The 16290-nt window shown below is 39.9% G+C and overlaps 1 long non-coding RNA gene across 4 annotated transcripts in view; it reads right to left on the reverse strand.

Moving 5' to 3' along the window:
* The window catches only part of LOC104914248 (uncharacterized), a 156711-nt gene that overhangs the window by 89197 nt on the left and 51224 nt on the right, over window positions 1-16290 (reverse strand). Inside the window, exon 1 of one of the 4 annotated variants that reach the window (XR_014887987.1) lies at window positions 4469-4599. The exons of the other annotated variants lie outside the window; for them this stretch is intronic. This is a non-coding gene — a long non-coding RNA (uncharacterized LOC104914248). Of the gene's footprint in view, window positions 1-4468; window positions 4600-16290 lie in introns of those variants that run through there. 4 annotated transcript variants of the gene reach the window in all.

Genomic DNA, 16290 nt, shown 5'->3' on the forward strand with positions numbered 1-16290 from the left:
TGCATCACCTCTAACCTCAATAATTTCTTGTTTGTTTAATAGGAAACAGATGTCAATAAAGCCTTTCTATGGCTGTTGTTCCTAAGCATGAATAACTGGAAAGATTGACACCATCCTACTTAAAAGGTTTGGAGTGGGGAGAAGGGTAAAAAGCTGCTTGTTGTATACTTTTTTACAGACAAATAGTGGGACTGATCTGCAAATCCAACTGCTCTTTCCCCCACACACCTATGAACAAGCCTTTTTAAGGCTCCAGAACAGAAAGCTTTAAACTGGAAGAGGGTAGATTTAGATGAGATATCAGAAAGAAATTCTTCACTGTGAGAGTGGTGAGACACTGGAACAGGTTGCCCGGAGAGATAACCCTGGAAACATCCATGGCCAGGCTGGATGGATTGGCTTTGAGCAACCTGGGCTAGTGGGAAATGTCACTGCCTGTAGTAGAGGGGTTGGAATCTTAGAGGTCCCTTCCAATTCTGCATTCTATGATTCTGCAAAAGAAGCTAAATGCTCTCACCAAGCTCTCTTACATATCCCAAGAGATGTTGAAATTCACATTCAAAGACAGAGATTCTCTCTTCTTTCCCTATTCCCTCTTCTAAAGGTCATACTGAGTTAGAAAGTACTGCACGCTGCATTATTTTCAGATTTCTGTAAATAGCAGATTTCTCACTGGCAATGAAATCTCACCTTCAAATATCCCATTTCCCCATTACTTCTCTGGGACTGTCTCCACCACACAGCCTCCTTTCAAATCATTTTTGTTTGCTCCGGCTCAAAGAAAAGCAACAAATATAATTTTTCATCACATTTCTGTATTCGAGTAGATTCGTCTATGAAAATATTACAGGTTGAAAACTGTCATCAGCAAAAGCTACCAGCTGACATACAACAAAGCTCTCGGGAATTATTTCTCCTTCTCTTGTCTACCTAACTGGAAAGATCTCTGTAAACTGCAATAGAACTCCAACTTTTCAAGCTGCATCCTCTACTACTGAATATTTTTAGTGCATCTGTTGAGGAGCCTTGTCTCATGAGCACTATAGAAGAGCCAAAAGATCTTGTTTAAAGCAAAGCTGAGTGCTCTCCCAGGACATATCTGGCCTCGTTCTCCACTCATTCAGAATGATACAATTCAGAACAAGTTGAACTCCTTTGTTCAGACTTTCTTGGTTTATTATTCTCAAGTATTCTCTGCTCCACTAAAAAAAAAAAAAAAAAAAAAAAGGGTATTTTCCTAACAGCATCAATATACACATAACATAGTTTCCACATTTGTGTGCAGGCTCACAATTCCTTTGGGTTAGAAAAATGAATGTATGCACATTTGTGCATTTGCAGATGCCTTCTGAGACCAAGTACACGCTGAACAGGAAATGCATCCATCAGAGAGAACTCTGATGTTAAAATAAAATAATGGCCAATGCACTAAAACATATTGCAAGCGTTTCTTACAGAGCCTGGAGTCTCAGGCATATACCATCCCAGCCATAAAGACCAGTCCCCCGTGTATTTACCAGGAATTATAACCTCTGTACAAGAGCACGCATGTGCAGACCAACAAATATACAGCTACTTCTGTAGCTACCAACATTTTACTTATATCAATGCATAAACTCATAGGAAAGTATTGCTCCCCTACTTTAGAACTCACAGAAGCTGCGTGTGCAGCTGAATGCAGGCATACAAGGTCATTGTATTCTATGCCTGATAATGCACCAGACATTCTGAGAAGTGGCTTTGTTACCTTCTAAATCGTAAGTGACAACATTCAAATGAGGCAATATTCAATAAAGATGGAACAGCTTTCAGAACCACTCACATCCACACAACAGGATGGATTCGGAGCTTCAGGTTATGGGGAAAGCATGAGGCAGGTGCTGTACACGCCCCCCCCCCCCCCCCAACCCACCAAAAACAAGAGAACCATCTGAACGTTGTAAGGAAAGCAGAACCACATCTGCTACTGCAGGCAGAAGATTGGGAGCTGTTGCTCAAACCAGCTTGAATAACCAAGGTGGTCCTCAACGAGTGCTGCTCATAAAGCAGATGTGCTTTAAGCTCTCCATCCTGGCACTTAATAGAATGCAACACTATAGAGTCATAGAATATATTAGGTTGGAAAAGACCTTAAAGATAACTGAGCTCCAACCCCTCTGCGTTGCCCCTCATCAGATCATCCTTGTCATACTTTTATCACCAGTGGTCAGAGCCAAAAGGCGGGATGGGAATACTGGCAAGAAGAATCATCAGGAAGCTTTGATATCTGTCTAAAGGGTGCCCTCAAATTGCTATGCAGCTCATTCAGCAAGATGAAAAATTCAAGGCATTCGATGAAATGTGACATTAGTTTGGACTCTTCATTTTAAGCTCTCATTAAAAATGATTGACTGCAATAAGAAATCTGAACAGAAGATGGATTCTTGTACCAATTGTAGGTGTTGTCAGAGGGTGTTTAAGCAGATTAACACAAAATATTATTTTTAATATTAGCTCTAATAACAAGCATACAAAGCATGCATGGACCTGGCAGCTTTCAACAAATGTAAATGTGAAATTACTGAAATGAGCAAAATTTACCCAAAGAATTTAGGAGAATTGGGTGCCCCATTCCCAGGATCATTTCAAAATCCCACACTAAATGAATCATCTTTTGGAGGAGTTTCCATGAGTTAGCATAGAATAGGTGCTATATTAATTTTTCTTACATTGTGACTATCAGCAATAACAGAGTAAGTTAATACTGCTGCATGGATACGGACAGCTCTGAAAAGGATAAACAGTTTTCTAAATAAGAACTACTGGAACAACAGAATTATGACAAACACCACAGCATACAAAGCACCATGTGGCCATATTTCTCAATCCTTTTCCTTTTTGCTTTCTAACATGCTGATTTTCAAGTTTCTGTAAAGGGAGAACTTGAACTACATTTTTAAAATGTACTAAAAATTGTTAAAAGGCTACTTGTAAAATAAACTGTAATTAAAAATTGCTTAAGAGATGAGGAATTTTTCGGATTTAGCAACCTTCACATAACTTTATGTTCACCCCTACGAAGTACAAGGGAATCATTCACAGCCAAAGAGAAAGCATCCAAAGTTCACTCTTACATGTTTTCCTTCTTAATGAAGGAAATCCCATCAAGCTTACAGTGAAAATTAAGCTTAGCTGGGAAATACACAATTCCTACGACGGAAAATTATTCTTTTCCAGCAAGTCTCAGCACTGGTTCTCTCAAAGGCTACAAACTGTCAGAAGGGCTTTTCCTTCACTTGGTAGTTGGGGGAGGTGACATAAATGAAGTAAAGAATGAAACTAAAAATATTAAAAAAAAAAAACAGGGAAGTTTGTTTTTATAATACACTGCAAATCTGAACAGCAGCTCTGCAGGGTAATCTAAGGCTGCTGTTAAATGAAAACTCAGATACAGCCTTGGTTGGTGGGCACAGCACCATTCTGTCCTCTTCTCAGGAAGAGGCACCTGTCTGGCACATAAAGCTCTACTATTCCCCAATGGGAAAAGGCAGCCAATTATCCAGAACAAATTGTGACTGTAGCAGTGAAGATCATTTTATTATTGCCTGGAGGGCTTTTGAAGCTCTCCCTATGAAATTGTCTAGTAAATAATTCAATGAAAATGATTTACTTTGGTGGGGAACGTACAAGGGAAAGCCTTTCAAAAAGAGCATTCTGTCAAAAGTTATTTAAATTAATTTAATCTTAAATTCCAAACAAATTGACTTAGATTAACTTTCAATATCAATTAACAAAAGCTGGTTGTTCCTTTGTGTGCTCAGTTAAAGGGTTGAAAAGAAGCTAATAACACGGTTCTGCTTGCTCTGTTCTTTTCCATAAATACTGCAACAGGGCACTAAGAAGTAGGAGCCTACGATCACAAGCCATGAACAACTTGCAAGAATTAAACTGACTTCTTTAAAGCTCTGCAGTACATCTCATCCTCCAACTGTGATGCAACCTAAACTGAACAGCACGCAGCGCAGCACGCTCTCATTCTTTGGGAAAGCTGTGTTTGGAGCTACACTGGAGTTCATAGCAGTGCAGGTCAGAGCTAACAGAATGAACCCGTGTTTGTGTAAGACACGTTCACCCCCCACAACAAATGGAGTGAGATTTTCACTTGAAACACACGTGTCTGCCCACATCCTGAGCATATCATAGCCCCCTCCACTTCCTTCCCCACCCCTACAGCTGCCATTGAACAGCACCAACAACATCACCCCTTTACCTCCCCCAACCCACTCAAATAATGGTTAGAACTGTTAACAATGTAGCTCCACCTCATGAAGAAACTGCCACAACAAAAGACAAGCAACTAGTCCACTTTCAAAATGACAGTATTCCTTCTTAAATCCACTGTATTTAGCCTTGGGAGAATTTAAGCTGGGAAGAAGGACTTTAATTAATATCAAAATTGAGCAGGGAATCTAAGATGGAGTTTGCTCACCTCCTCAGTCCCAAATGGCACCTGACCTCCATCTCAGATACCACAGGCACTGCTGCGTAGGGCTCACCCATGCTGGAACAGCATCCATCCATCACCCCTAAGAAGCAGAAGGCTGATGAACAGGAGCCCACATCCCTGCATAACCAAAGGAAGGTGATAAGAAGGCAATGGATGTTAGACAGGTTGAAACCTTTGAATGCTAGCGCAGATTATAGCAGCATTAAACATGACTTAAAGGGAAGAGCGTATTCCAGTGCTCAGATATCAACTACCTGGTTGTATTGTAAAGCACAGCCAGTAGAATGGAAAGGAAAAGACCTTCATAAATATGAATTATAATGTATATTTCACTGGATTATTTCCATCCTTTGCTGTTACTTTCTTAGAGCTTTTGCTGTGCAGCCACATCTTACAAGAAAGCAAATACTTGCAAACCAGCCCAAGACCATCTTCTGAAGGCATCTCAGGCTTCTGCAAAAATTATAGCATGATATCAAACATGCTAGGGCTTGCAGATTACAGTGTGAAGTCCTCTAAATTAAAGCCAAAAATAGAGAAGCACATTTGAAGTTACCACAAGCTATCTTTCATGAAGTGCCAATCCATCTCTAACAGCTGGAGGCTTGAGAGCTCATGAGCATTATTATTACAGGACCCTAATCAGAAAATTTAATTTTCAGAAACTCTCATTTTCAGGGGAAGCATAAATTTCTATGGAATTGGATTTTTCTGCCACCACACGTGTACTAGTAAGCTTTTCCTTCAAATATCTCATAGGGTTTGACAGAAAAAAAAGACTGGGGGAGGAGCAGTAATGCTGTTTCAACTCCATTTCTGAGTTATTGTTTCTCAGTAGTTAGTGCAGCTCGTGGGAGGTGATACCAATTCAATTTGCAAACTGAACTCTCCTCTTCCTCCCCCTCCCTTTTGTTTCATACCAGGTTTTATTGGAAAACCAAGCGTGCTTAAATCACTGCAGTGATGATTAAATGCACAGAAACAAGGTTTAAATACGTATCAAGGATGAACACAAACCATATTTGTCTAATATAGCAATGATTTAGCATGCCAAAGGTGGATGGTTGTGCCACCTCAAAACCAGAAGAAACAATTACAAGCAAGCTAATGTACTGCAATAGCACTTCCTCAAATTCTCCTGCCACCAAAGAGACCACATTTATTTATTTATTTTTAATTAGAGGGCAGGTTGCTCTGATAACCTATTTCTGCCTGACGGAAGGCCACAGGAGAGGCTTTCCTCGATTATTTACAGCACTGTCACTCCTTACCTCCACCTTAGACATAAAAGACATAGCAAGATGTTCTTTGTGAGGAAATCCTAAGCTGAGAAGCGATGGTAAGCAATTAAGAAAAGATCCACAGCTACTGAAACAAATTTTTATGTCTGAGCTGATTCAGGCAAAATAGGAATATTAATCTGCTTCTTTCCATTCCCCAAGTGAACTCCTTATCTCTGCTAAGTGTTCTCCCACCAGTTTTACTGCAGCTAGAACTCCTGACGCTGCTCCTGGAGAGCTTTCTGCTGTACTCCTGCAGAATAGCTCTGTTTCAGTGCCTTAGCAGGCTAAATAGTAATTAACATAAACTTTCCTGACTACCTTTAAATTTGGCCAAACGAAGTCACAAAGCATTTGGCTGGGGTTTTGTTTAGATCTCTGGTTCTACATTTTTACCTACACCAATTGTTCATATTCTATCACTTTATATTGATGGAATGAGGGCAATGCTTCCTAAAGTCCTGAATAATAGGAAAACAAACATAAGATAACCTGCATTGCCCAGGGATTTCAACTCTACATCTAAGGGACAAATCCCAAATACAATTTTTAATAATGGTGAAACTTTGACATAGCAGTTTAGAAAACAACTCTATTCTACTAATCTTAATCATCAGATGGATTATATGACAAACATTACATATTTTAATATTCCAGTAATCACAAAAAGTGGAACTTTAATAGAAATCTTTTAAAGCTCTTACCAAATTTGGATGGTGTATTATTTATACCCTCAGTCCCCAAATCCATATTTTATGCAACTTCCAATTACTCTTCTAACATAGTACTTATTAATTTAAAAGCAATGATACTTACCAACTTTGATTCAAACAGATGGCTTTGTCATCTACAGCAGCAGATTAACTCTTTCCAAGTGTCTCACCACTCTGAACACCTCAATATTTCCCAACAACAACATCCAATGCAGAATTAACACTTCACAATGCCACATGTTGAAAATAACCCAGGAAAGCCCTTGCTCTTACTTAGCAGCTGGAATTCCCAAGAGCCAACAGTTCACACACTTGGCTTCAACTAATGATTCTCCCCCTGCATTCCCAACAAGGCAATGATAAAATTTATCGGGTATAAAAGCAGTATTCTCAGTTTACGCTCATCCTTTCATTTATTTATTTTTAAACTCACACTGAAGTTTATTTAGAGCAGAGTGTATTCTTTTATTAGCCCATATAACACCCAATACACAGAGGCTCCCTACTGGTAATGAATTCTAAAACACTAGTTTTGAAGTTCATGTTGATTAACATTAACTGATGACAGTGAAACAAACAGCACTGTGATGCAGCGGAGTGAGTGCAGTGCAAAGTCTGTAATGTTTATACTGGAGGGAAAAAAGATCACTATAATTAAATAAAGAATGAATAAGACAGTGACTGGGATTCCAAGGAGAAGAAATATCTTGAGAACAGAGAGAAATAATCCTTGAAGCAAATGACCCAGGGATGCATTAGGGATTCTCCAACAGTAGTTTCCAAACTAAGGTTGCATGCCCTTCTGAAAGGCTAGTTCAGATCATCATATATAGAAGTTCAGGACATCATCTAAAACCAAGAAGGAAAACGTTGCTCTTTCTGCTCATCCCCAGAAGCCTTAAAGAGTAAAGGGAAACTGCTAAAAGAGCTCTGCAACAATGGAGGAGATGACATAGAATTGCAGAATCATTTGAGTTGGAAGGGACCTTGAAAGGTAATCTTGCCCAATTCCCTTGCAATGAACAGGGACATCTACATCCCACTTCTAAAACACATTTTTTAAGCCTGAAGTCCCATAAACAAGAATCTCAAGTGCTTCCGAAAATTCCATGCTCCAAGAGTCTGAGTATTTTCTTTCTCAACTCTCAATTTCTCAAGAAAGAGGAAAAAAAACAACACCTGAAATTAGTAGTTTTGATGAACAACAATTTACACACAAAAAACCTCTTAGGAAGGCAGATTACATGGTCAATAATAGCTACAGCTTCCAGAAAAAAAGCAGCAGTTGAGTATTTCAGCGGTGCGAAAGCAATGCCGGAACTGACTGCTTCAGAAGTTGCTGTGTTTCTCAAACATTTTCTGTCATTAGAAATACTTCTGGAACAATAAATAGAAGAAGATTGCTCAAAGATGTGAATAGCAGCTTTAAACTTAAAGATCATTTGTTTGCGATGACACAGTTACTAAGAAGGACTACTGACACGTTACTTTCTCTTGAAAATGAAATAAAAATCTATTGTCCACAGTTCCCTGTAAACTGTGATCACAAAAATAACAGGCTTTCATAAATAACCGTGATGTTAACGCCGAGCAACCTGAAAAAAGAAATTGTAAAGGTGTCACTTCAGAACGCCAGCGCTTGGTCTTTCTTTAAGTTTAAGCCTCAACACCCAGAAGTTATTGTCTTAAAATGCAAAGGCCGTTCTTCTGCCAAGAGAACAGTTGGGAAAAGAAAAGTGGTGCTTCCGTGAATGTTAAGGTCCTCAATAAAGCAACTTCCTGCCTTTAGAATCTATCCCAACCAAGGAAGAGCAGAATTGGAGTGCTGAAGAAATTCTTACTTTGTGTTTTTACGCTAACGACAACTAGAAAATGTTTGTCTAGGAGGTAACTACATGAAAAAGCTTAAATTACTGAAAGCTGTATCAGCTACTCAACGCAACATTTCATTGAACACCAATTTATCCTCATAATAGCAGAAGATTACAGGCTTACTACCCACCTTCTGCTTCACAAGAAATTATATACAAGGTTCTTCACATTTAAAACTGCTTTTCTGGATAGACTGTGACATCAGTAGAATACTTAAAAAATGGTATAATTCAAAAATCACTGGGTAGACTGATTTTGTAAAAAGATCTGATTTAAAGCAGTACCAGGACCTTATTTGCAAAAGATCTGTTCCTTGCAAGACTAAGATAAAAACATCACGTCTTTTTTATGTTTAAAAAAAAAAAACCTGTGGTCTAATGATCAAATTTAAAAGATGAAGACTAGAAAATGTCAAATTTGAACAGGAGAAAATGAGGGTTCATCTAATTTAACTAGATGAGAGGGGAAAAATATCTAATTTCAGGTGACTGATAGGTGCAGTAAGCTTGCAGAAAGTTATTTATTGTTGAAATTCTCTGTATTTCAGAAGCCCTAGGGAACGATTCTCCTCCTTCATCCCTAACTCAAGGTTTATGACATTGCAGAAGTAAAAACAGTTGTTTTTCAAGTCCCAGTCGCATGTTTAGGCTGTGTATTATGTAAATAAATAAACAAACTACAAATATAGTTGCAGGTGCTGTCAAAGTAACTCCTGACTTCAACAGGGAGGAGGGAGAATGGGTATGTAGAAAAGCCCTGCTGCACTATTCCGTCATGTACTACAGTTTGCACAAGCAGATAAGAAAAAAAAAAATACTTAGCTCGGAAACTGAGAGAAGTTCATTGAAACAATTAAGCTCTGTGTAACACTCAGAGCCAACAGGATGTAGAAAATGCAGTCCTTATTTTCTATCGTTTAGGTAAAAGAGATTAAATTATGCAAGCTAAAATACTGACAAAGGGACAATGAAGCATTTTGGTAAGGTTGAAAGGTAAGAGAAACACCCATATTTTCCCAGATTCCCCAAAGAAAGGACCTTCTCTCTCAACGTGGAAAATTCCTCTTTAAAAGGAGGAAGAGAGAGAGCAGAAGTCTTTCCACATTTTGAGAGAGGGGAAAAAAAAAAAAAAAAAAAGCACTTCTCTGCATATCTTGAGCTGGCCATTAAAAATAAAAATAAATAAATAACCACACTTTAAGGTGTGTTGTATTTGCCAGTGAACAAATAAAGGTCATGTGTGTGCAGCCAATGTTAATTTTGTTTGCAAAAAAAAGTAAATAGATACAAATGAGCCTGTAGGTTATAAGAAAATCCTGTCTGAAAGGCTTATTAAGAGTAATTTGTTATGTTTTCCTCCTAATTACAGGAATTAATAGTAATAATATAGCGTACACTCTCCAAGATTAATGGGACATGTTTCCGTTCTTTGTGTATCCATTTTTCAGCATAGAACAATTGCCCAAAGCCCCATTTTAAGACTTAGTTTAATTAGGGAGGCTTCAAACAGGTATGAAGTGGATGAAGCGTGAGCTGTTCATATATAACATGGGAGTACATGTGTATACAAACACACAGACTTTAAAGCACAAAAAAAAAATTATCTCTCTCTTTTTTGGTCGAATACATTAATACATTAGAAAAGTAAAAAGACAACAACACAGCATGCTTAAAAAATTCAAAGGTGTCAACTATCTTAACTGGAGGAAACGGGTCCAGGCCTGGAGCCCCCAGTACAGGAAGGACACGGAGCTCTTGGAGCGGGTCCTGAGAAGGGCCACTAAGATGATCAGAGGGCTGGAGCACCTCTCCTATGAGAAAAGGTTGAGGGAACTGGACTTGATTAGCTTGGAGAAGAGAAGGCTCCAGGGAGACCTCATTGTGGCCTTCCAGTACTTGAAGGGAACGTATAAACAGGAGGGAGAACGGCTACTTACGAGAGTGGATAGTGATAGGACAAGGAGGAATGGTTTTAAACTTAAACAGGAGATTTAGGTTGGATATTAGTAGGAAGTTTTTCCACTCAGAGGGTGGTGAGGCACTGGAACAGGTTGCCCAAGGAGGTTGTGGATGCCCCATCCCTGCAGGCATTCAACACCACGCTGGATGTGGCTCTAGGCAGCCTGGTCTGCTGGTTGGTGACCTGCACATAGCAGGGGGTTGGATCTACATGATCATTGTGATCCTTTTCAACCCAGGCCATTCTATGATTCTATGAAATGGTGCCCTCTGGCTCCATTTCAAAGTAGGTCTCAGGAGCTGATGAGACACTTGTGGCCTGAGGTCCTCTGAATGCACAACTAAATGGCTAAGCCTGTGCCTGCCACATCTTCCACCAGCATCCTGGGGAAAAAAAAAAAAAAAAAATTTAGCTAAACATATGCAAAAAATACAAAGTCATTTTTGGAGCACGAGCTCATTTGTGGTTTGTCAGATCCAGGTAGCTGTCAACAATCCCTTTTCAATAGGGAACAACAACAGAAACAGCAAGGATAAACAAGAAAGGAAATACCAAAACCTACAAATTAGGATAGACTTCAAATCTCAAGATCACTTGTTCTAAATAAATAAATAAAACGTCCATTAGCTATGTCATGTCCTTAAAATAAAGGCTACAGCAATGGTAATTGTGTAATTAAATTAGCAGGCTTTTCCATCTCCTTGATTCATTAATCTAAGAACCTGTTGCAGAAAATATGGAATTAATAAGTAACTGGCTTATAAAACAGCTTTTTGTAATTTATTTGCCAGTTCATTAAATAGAAACAATAAAATAGAAATAAGAAAAGCAGCCGAGGGAGGGGTGTGATTCTTTTTCTGTCCCTACAGGTAATTTTTCAGAACGTGATGGATTACTTTTGTTTGTTGGCTCACTTGCTATTAATGCTGAGAATATGTATTAGAAATAAAATTGTATTTGCATTGTTGTGGGGCTGAGCAACGAATGTTATATTAACTCTCTACCCACTCTCACAGCAGTTCAGATATAAAAGCCAACAGCCATCTCTGACAAAATAGTGCTTTGAGAGGGAAAAAAAGTGATCTCTTTGTCTATGAGACAGTTGTTTTTCTCTCCAGTGTCCCTGAAAATCCTTGGGCTGTTTCTCCTTTGCTTCCCAGGTAGAAATAACACCCAAATCTAAACCCTGGCTAAAAGAGCTTAAGTTTTTGGTTGGCTGTGAAAAAGATTTGAGTGTGATTTCAGGCTTATAACTTACCCTGGTCCAGGTTATCAGTAAAATGTGTGAACCTCCTGGGCTCCCTTCTCTGTTTCCTTTAGAGCAAGATGCAAAGAGGCAATTCCTGCTTCCAAACATAAAAGACTGAGCAAGTTCCCATGGCAAGTTTGAGAAAATACATCCTTCAATCCTACACGTGGCCAACTGTCACAAAAAGAAACTCTTAGAGCATCCCACAGCACTGTGATGGTTACACATTAGGTGGAAATCCCTCTGGAACTGGTTGGCTATGATCTCCTCTTCCTCACATCAGTCTGTTTCAGAAGCAACGTTGGCGGCTGTTCCAACAGCCAAAACTCACAAAGCAAACTGAGCGCAGTTGATATTCAAACTGTGAGGTTTTGAATCAGAACTTCAGTTTAAATTAGAAGAAAACATCCAAATGCACCCCTGTCCCCTGAAACTTGTTTTCACAAAGGAAGTCTTGAAAAGTCAGCTGTGCAGAAAGAAAAGCTTTCCTCCCTTACAACACTCATCTCATCAAGGATGCTGGCAGAGTGCTGCCTGCATCACTTCAGGACAAAAAGAACCATTTGTTAAACTTGTTTTGGGAACTTCTTGTTAACTTCGCACCCGTTTTGATGGAAACAAATAAACGGAGCCTCTATAAATAAGCTCTACCAGCAGGTTTAAGAAGTGGTAAGCTCCATCAGTGGAGCGGTAATGAGCATTTGGTGTTGAAGAAGGATGGCAGTAGGTAGTAACATCTGCCACGGGCACAGCTGCTGGTGAAGTGCACATTTATCCACACCCAGAGGAAGCACAGCATCAGGTATGCACCTTCCTTGAGCTCAGAAACCACTTCCACAGCTTTGCTGCCCTACTCATACTCAGCACTGCGCTGTGAATCTCCATCCCCACTATTACTCTTCTAGCCAGAATAATCCATTAGCTTCACCGTCCAGATCCAGAAATTTAGCAGGCGATGGCAGCTCAGGCTAATGAATCATTAATTCTAATTAAAGGATTTTCACTGTTTCCTTTCCGCTAATTGCGTAAATAATTAAAAAAATAGCCCTTTACTGTACATCAGGAATCTGCTCGTGGTGTTAAAGACAGCCTCCAAATGTTTTCCTCCAATGAAATGTGCATCACAACAGACTAAAAGGCACCAGGGTACTCACCTCCTGTTAAAAAACAGAGGTCTGCTTTATGTGCACTTTGAGTCCGACAGAGATAATTAGACTGGCAGGGTGATTGCCCTTGTTAAATTGAATGAATGAGAAACACTAATGTTTAGGAGACAGGGGAGATGCGTTGTTTCTATTTGCAGCCAGCCTTTCTTCATTTTGCTCATTTGGCTAATGCTGGGGCTTAGAACGTGCCCTCCAATACAAACTGAGGAAGCAAGACATCCATGCTATTGTGCTGCCATGAGACCTCCACAACCAAGCAACACAGCAAACATCCCGTGCCTATCTGCTCCTGGATGTCAAGTAGCACAGCAAAGCAGGAGTTTGCAAACTAGAAACTAGGTAGTCTGCAGCACAGAGTAACTGGGGAGATACGAATTCTAGGACATTTTTGGGCATTTTTCAGAGTTGGGTTGAAGTTTGCCTTCTTTTCACATTGAACTAAAACATAATGATTTCTTCACTTTGCCAGGCAAAAGACATTTCAAAAGTAATTCAAGAACTTCAAGGAGTCCTTATAAAACTCTCCAAAAGCTCACAAGAGAGGTTAGAAGTAAAGCTGATTCTTGGCAAGGGCCAGGATCACTCAGGATTACCAAAGAAAACACAAGTTCTATCACCACAATCTCCAAACTTTGGGACTTTGGGTCCAGACTACAAGTTCCGCCCATCTCAGAACCTCTTCTTCTGAAGAGTGTGTTCCAGCACCATTCATTGCTGAGGTTTTTTTTGTTTTGTTTTTTTAATGCCCGCTTCACTAAATGCAGGGATAAAAAAATACTAAGGAAGTGATCTTCTAGGATTAGGATGGCTGCTTACCAAGCGCTAAAAATCTCCCTCTTGCCCCTTCCTGATGTGACCACACATCCTTTCAAAAGGAATCATCTCTCTATGCATCCCTTAAGCACAATATTTCTCACTCCCCCAGACACTCCAGCAAAAATCCTGTCACCATTACTTCATTTCAAGCCCATTCGAAACCCCAACTTAGTCCATGAATTTGCTAGTTATATCCCTTTTAGGCAAGACTGTGTGGCTTATCACTTAAACACACATCAGAAGATCTGGTTTTCATTCCTGCCTCTATCCAGAATCACATGCAGACAGCTAAAACCTCTACTTTCATCTCATCCCTTCATGTTCGTACAGGACAATGTTTGAGTACATGCACAGTACTTACTGCTGTACAGGGGTCCAAGTTCCAGCTGGGGAACATGCACAGTATATACATTCAGGGTTGGGTTGAGATATTGGAGCCCTTAGAAACAGTGCATCCTGAGAAATTTGCTGGTAGAATTATGATTTCAGATTGAATTCTCCCAGACATATGCTCTGAACAGTAAACTTCACTGACTGCAGTACAAGTTGTTCAGACTCACCCTGGCATAAATGGAAAGGACAACATTACCCCATTATATTTTTCTCCCCTAAGTATTCAGAAAATCTCTCTCTCTCTCTCTCTCCCTCTCTCCCTCCCTCTCTCTCTCCCCCCCCCCTCTGGTAAACACCTGCCAATGAATGAAGCACAAGTATCCCACACTGAAAGCAAATCCAGAGCTGTCACAACTTCCACCGTCTCCATGACTTCTGATGATAAACAGGACATTCCATAGTCAGGATTTGGACCCAGAAGAACTAAGAACAGGTGAGAGTTGGAATCAACACCTCTGAGGTCATCACAGTCTTAGGAAGATCAAGACAGAAGATAAAACTCAAACCCAAGAGTGAATTCTATGCCAAAGGTCAGAAACAAGGAAGGAAAAGCATATTATGACTTCCTTTCAGGACTGCCTCAGTATATATCTTTACTAAGTGACTCATCTGGTTACACACACAAAATGATAAACATTTTTTCAGTGCTTCCAGAAGCCAAAGGGAGTCAAAGCAAAGACTCTGCCAAGTTAAACAGCTATTGAGTCAGATATGAAGGTGGCTGTCACCAGGCTTCAAACACACTTAGCGTCAGTGTTCCCAGCTCCCTGCATGAGTTTTTAAAAAGGAGGTAGTTCTTTCAGTTAGGGCAAATCATTCTCATTGTAGAATTATAACCCACTCTAAAAACAGAAGTCTTTTGCATAAGAAAAATAAATGCTTACAAGCAGAGGCTGAGAGAACTGTAATTGTTTAGCCTCAGGATAGGGAAGGGGAAAATCTCACCCACGTGAATGATTAAGTGATGGGAAGGACTATGGAAGATGCAGCCATGCCTCTGTGCTATGCAGTGACAGATAGTGAAATACCAGGAAATTCTACTTAAAGACAAGGAAAAAATCATAAGACAAAGCTTTTTTGCTGAGAGGCTGTCACACACTGGAACAGCTTCCTTAATAAATTGCATTTCTGTTCCAGAAGAATTATATTCTTATTGTGAGCTGAAACAAAAAAAGAATATGATGTGAAAGCTGGAAATCCGTCTTGGGGAACACAAGAACTTGATGTTGGATGGGATACAGTAGGATAACATAACCAAAGCCTGCTCTGTAAAGCCACCTGTTTGACACGAGAGTTCACTGTGGTCAAGTTCAACCCAATGATGATATTCCCACACTGATGAACAGCAGTGTAGCTGTAAAATGGCAGGGCTAGATTCCCTAGCATTACACCCAAGAAAATTTGTTGTAATTCCACAGCACAAAAACAGAATTGGTGGTTAAGGCCAAAAGCAGGGTGTCAGAATTTTCCATCAACAGAAACATTGCTCTTTCCACATAACAGCTTGAAAAAGAAACTGCTTATAATCACGTAATAAAAAGAGAAGGCAGTTTTCACCAGGAAAAACTCCTTCCTGGACTCCTGCCATAGCACATACTGTATATTAGGAAATAATTTGAAATATTAGAGTGGTTTATCCTGGACATTTGTATAGACTCTGAGCTCAAGACACTTTTCTGGCTATTTGTGCCAAGTTCAGCTCTGTACCAGCTCCCTGGAGAGTCTTCAGGGCTGAGTAGGGGGGGGAAGCACAAAGAAAAACTGCTGCTTTGAAGGAAAGAGGGAAAGATAGGGTAGGAAAAAGGACAAAAAGACCAAAGGATCTTCCCTTTCCACAGCAGTCTTCAAAGCTTAAGAGGTCACAGCTTTTAACAAAGCCTCTGGCTTTCTAAGCTAACAAGAGATTTCATCTGAGGCTATCTTCTAACCCTAACCCTTACCCATCCCTTCCACTGTTCACAAGGGTAAGATTGTCCTCAGCAGTTCAACACCCTCATTTCATTCAAGAGAAAGAACAGCTCTGTCTTCTACCCTGTTTTCTTGACCAGCTCCCAGGGTGATCAACAAACCGAAACACGGAAAGCCCTGTCTGTCTGAGCATCAGTTAGTGCAAATATTGCATACTACCTCAAATTCAGTTTTGTTGCATGGGTCCTGGTGAGCCAAATTCAGACTTGGTACACTGCCAGATCTATGTACTGAATGGATTAGCTGCCTCTAACTCTGCTACACCTATTATGATGTTACTGTCCAGAGTCACATGTAATGTAGAAAAGGAAGATACAGAGAGAACAGGTGATTTGCACTACTGTCAGCATAAAATACACAGCAACAGCCTAGCACTTCATAATAGCAA

The sequence above is a fragment of the Meleagris gallopavo genome, chromosome 24, assembly GCF_905368555.1.
Source record: "Meleagris gallopavo chromosome 24, MGAL_WU_HG_1.1, whole genome shotgun sequence".
Taxonomy (NCBI): Eukaryota; Metazoa; Chordata; class Aves; order Galliformes; family Phasianidae; genus Meleagris; species Meleagris gallopavo.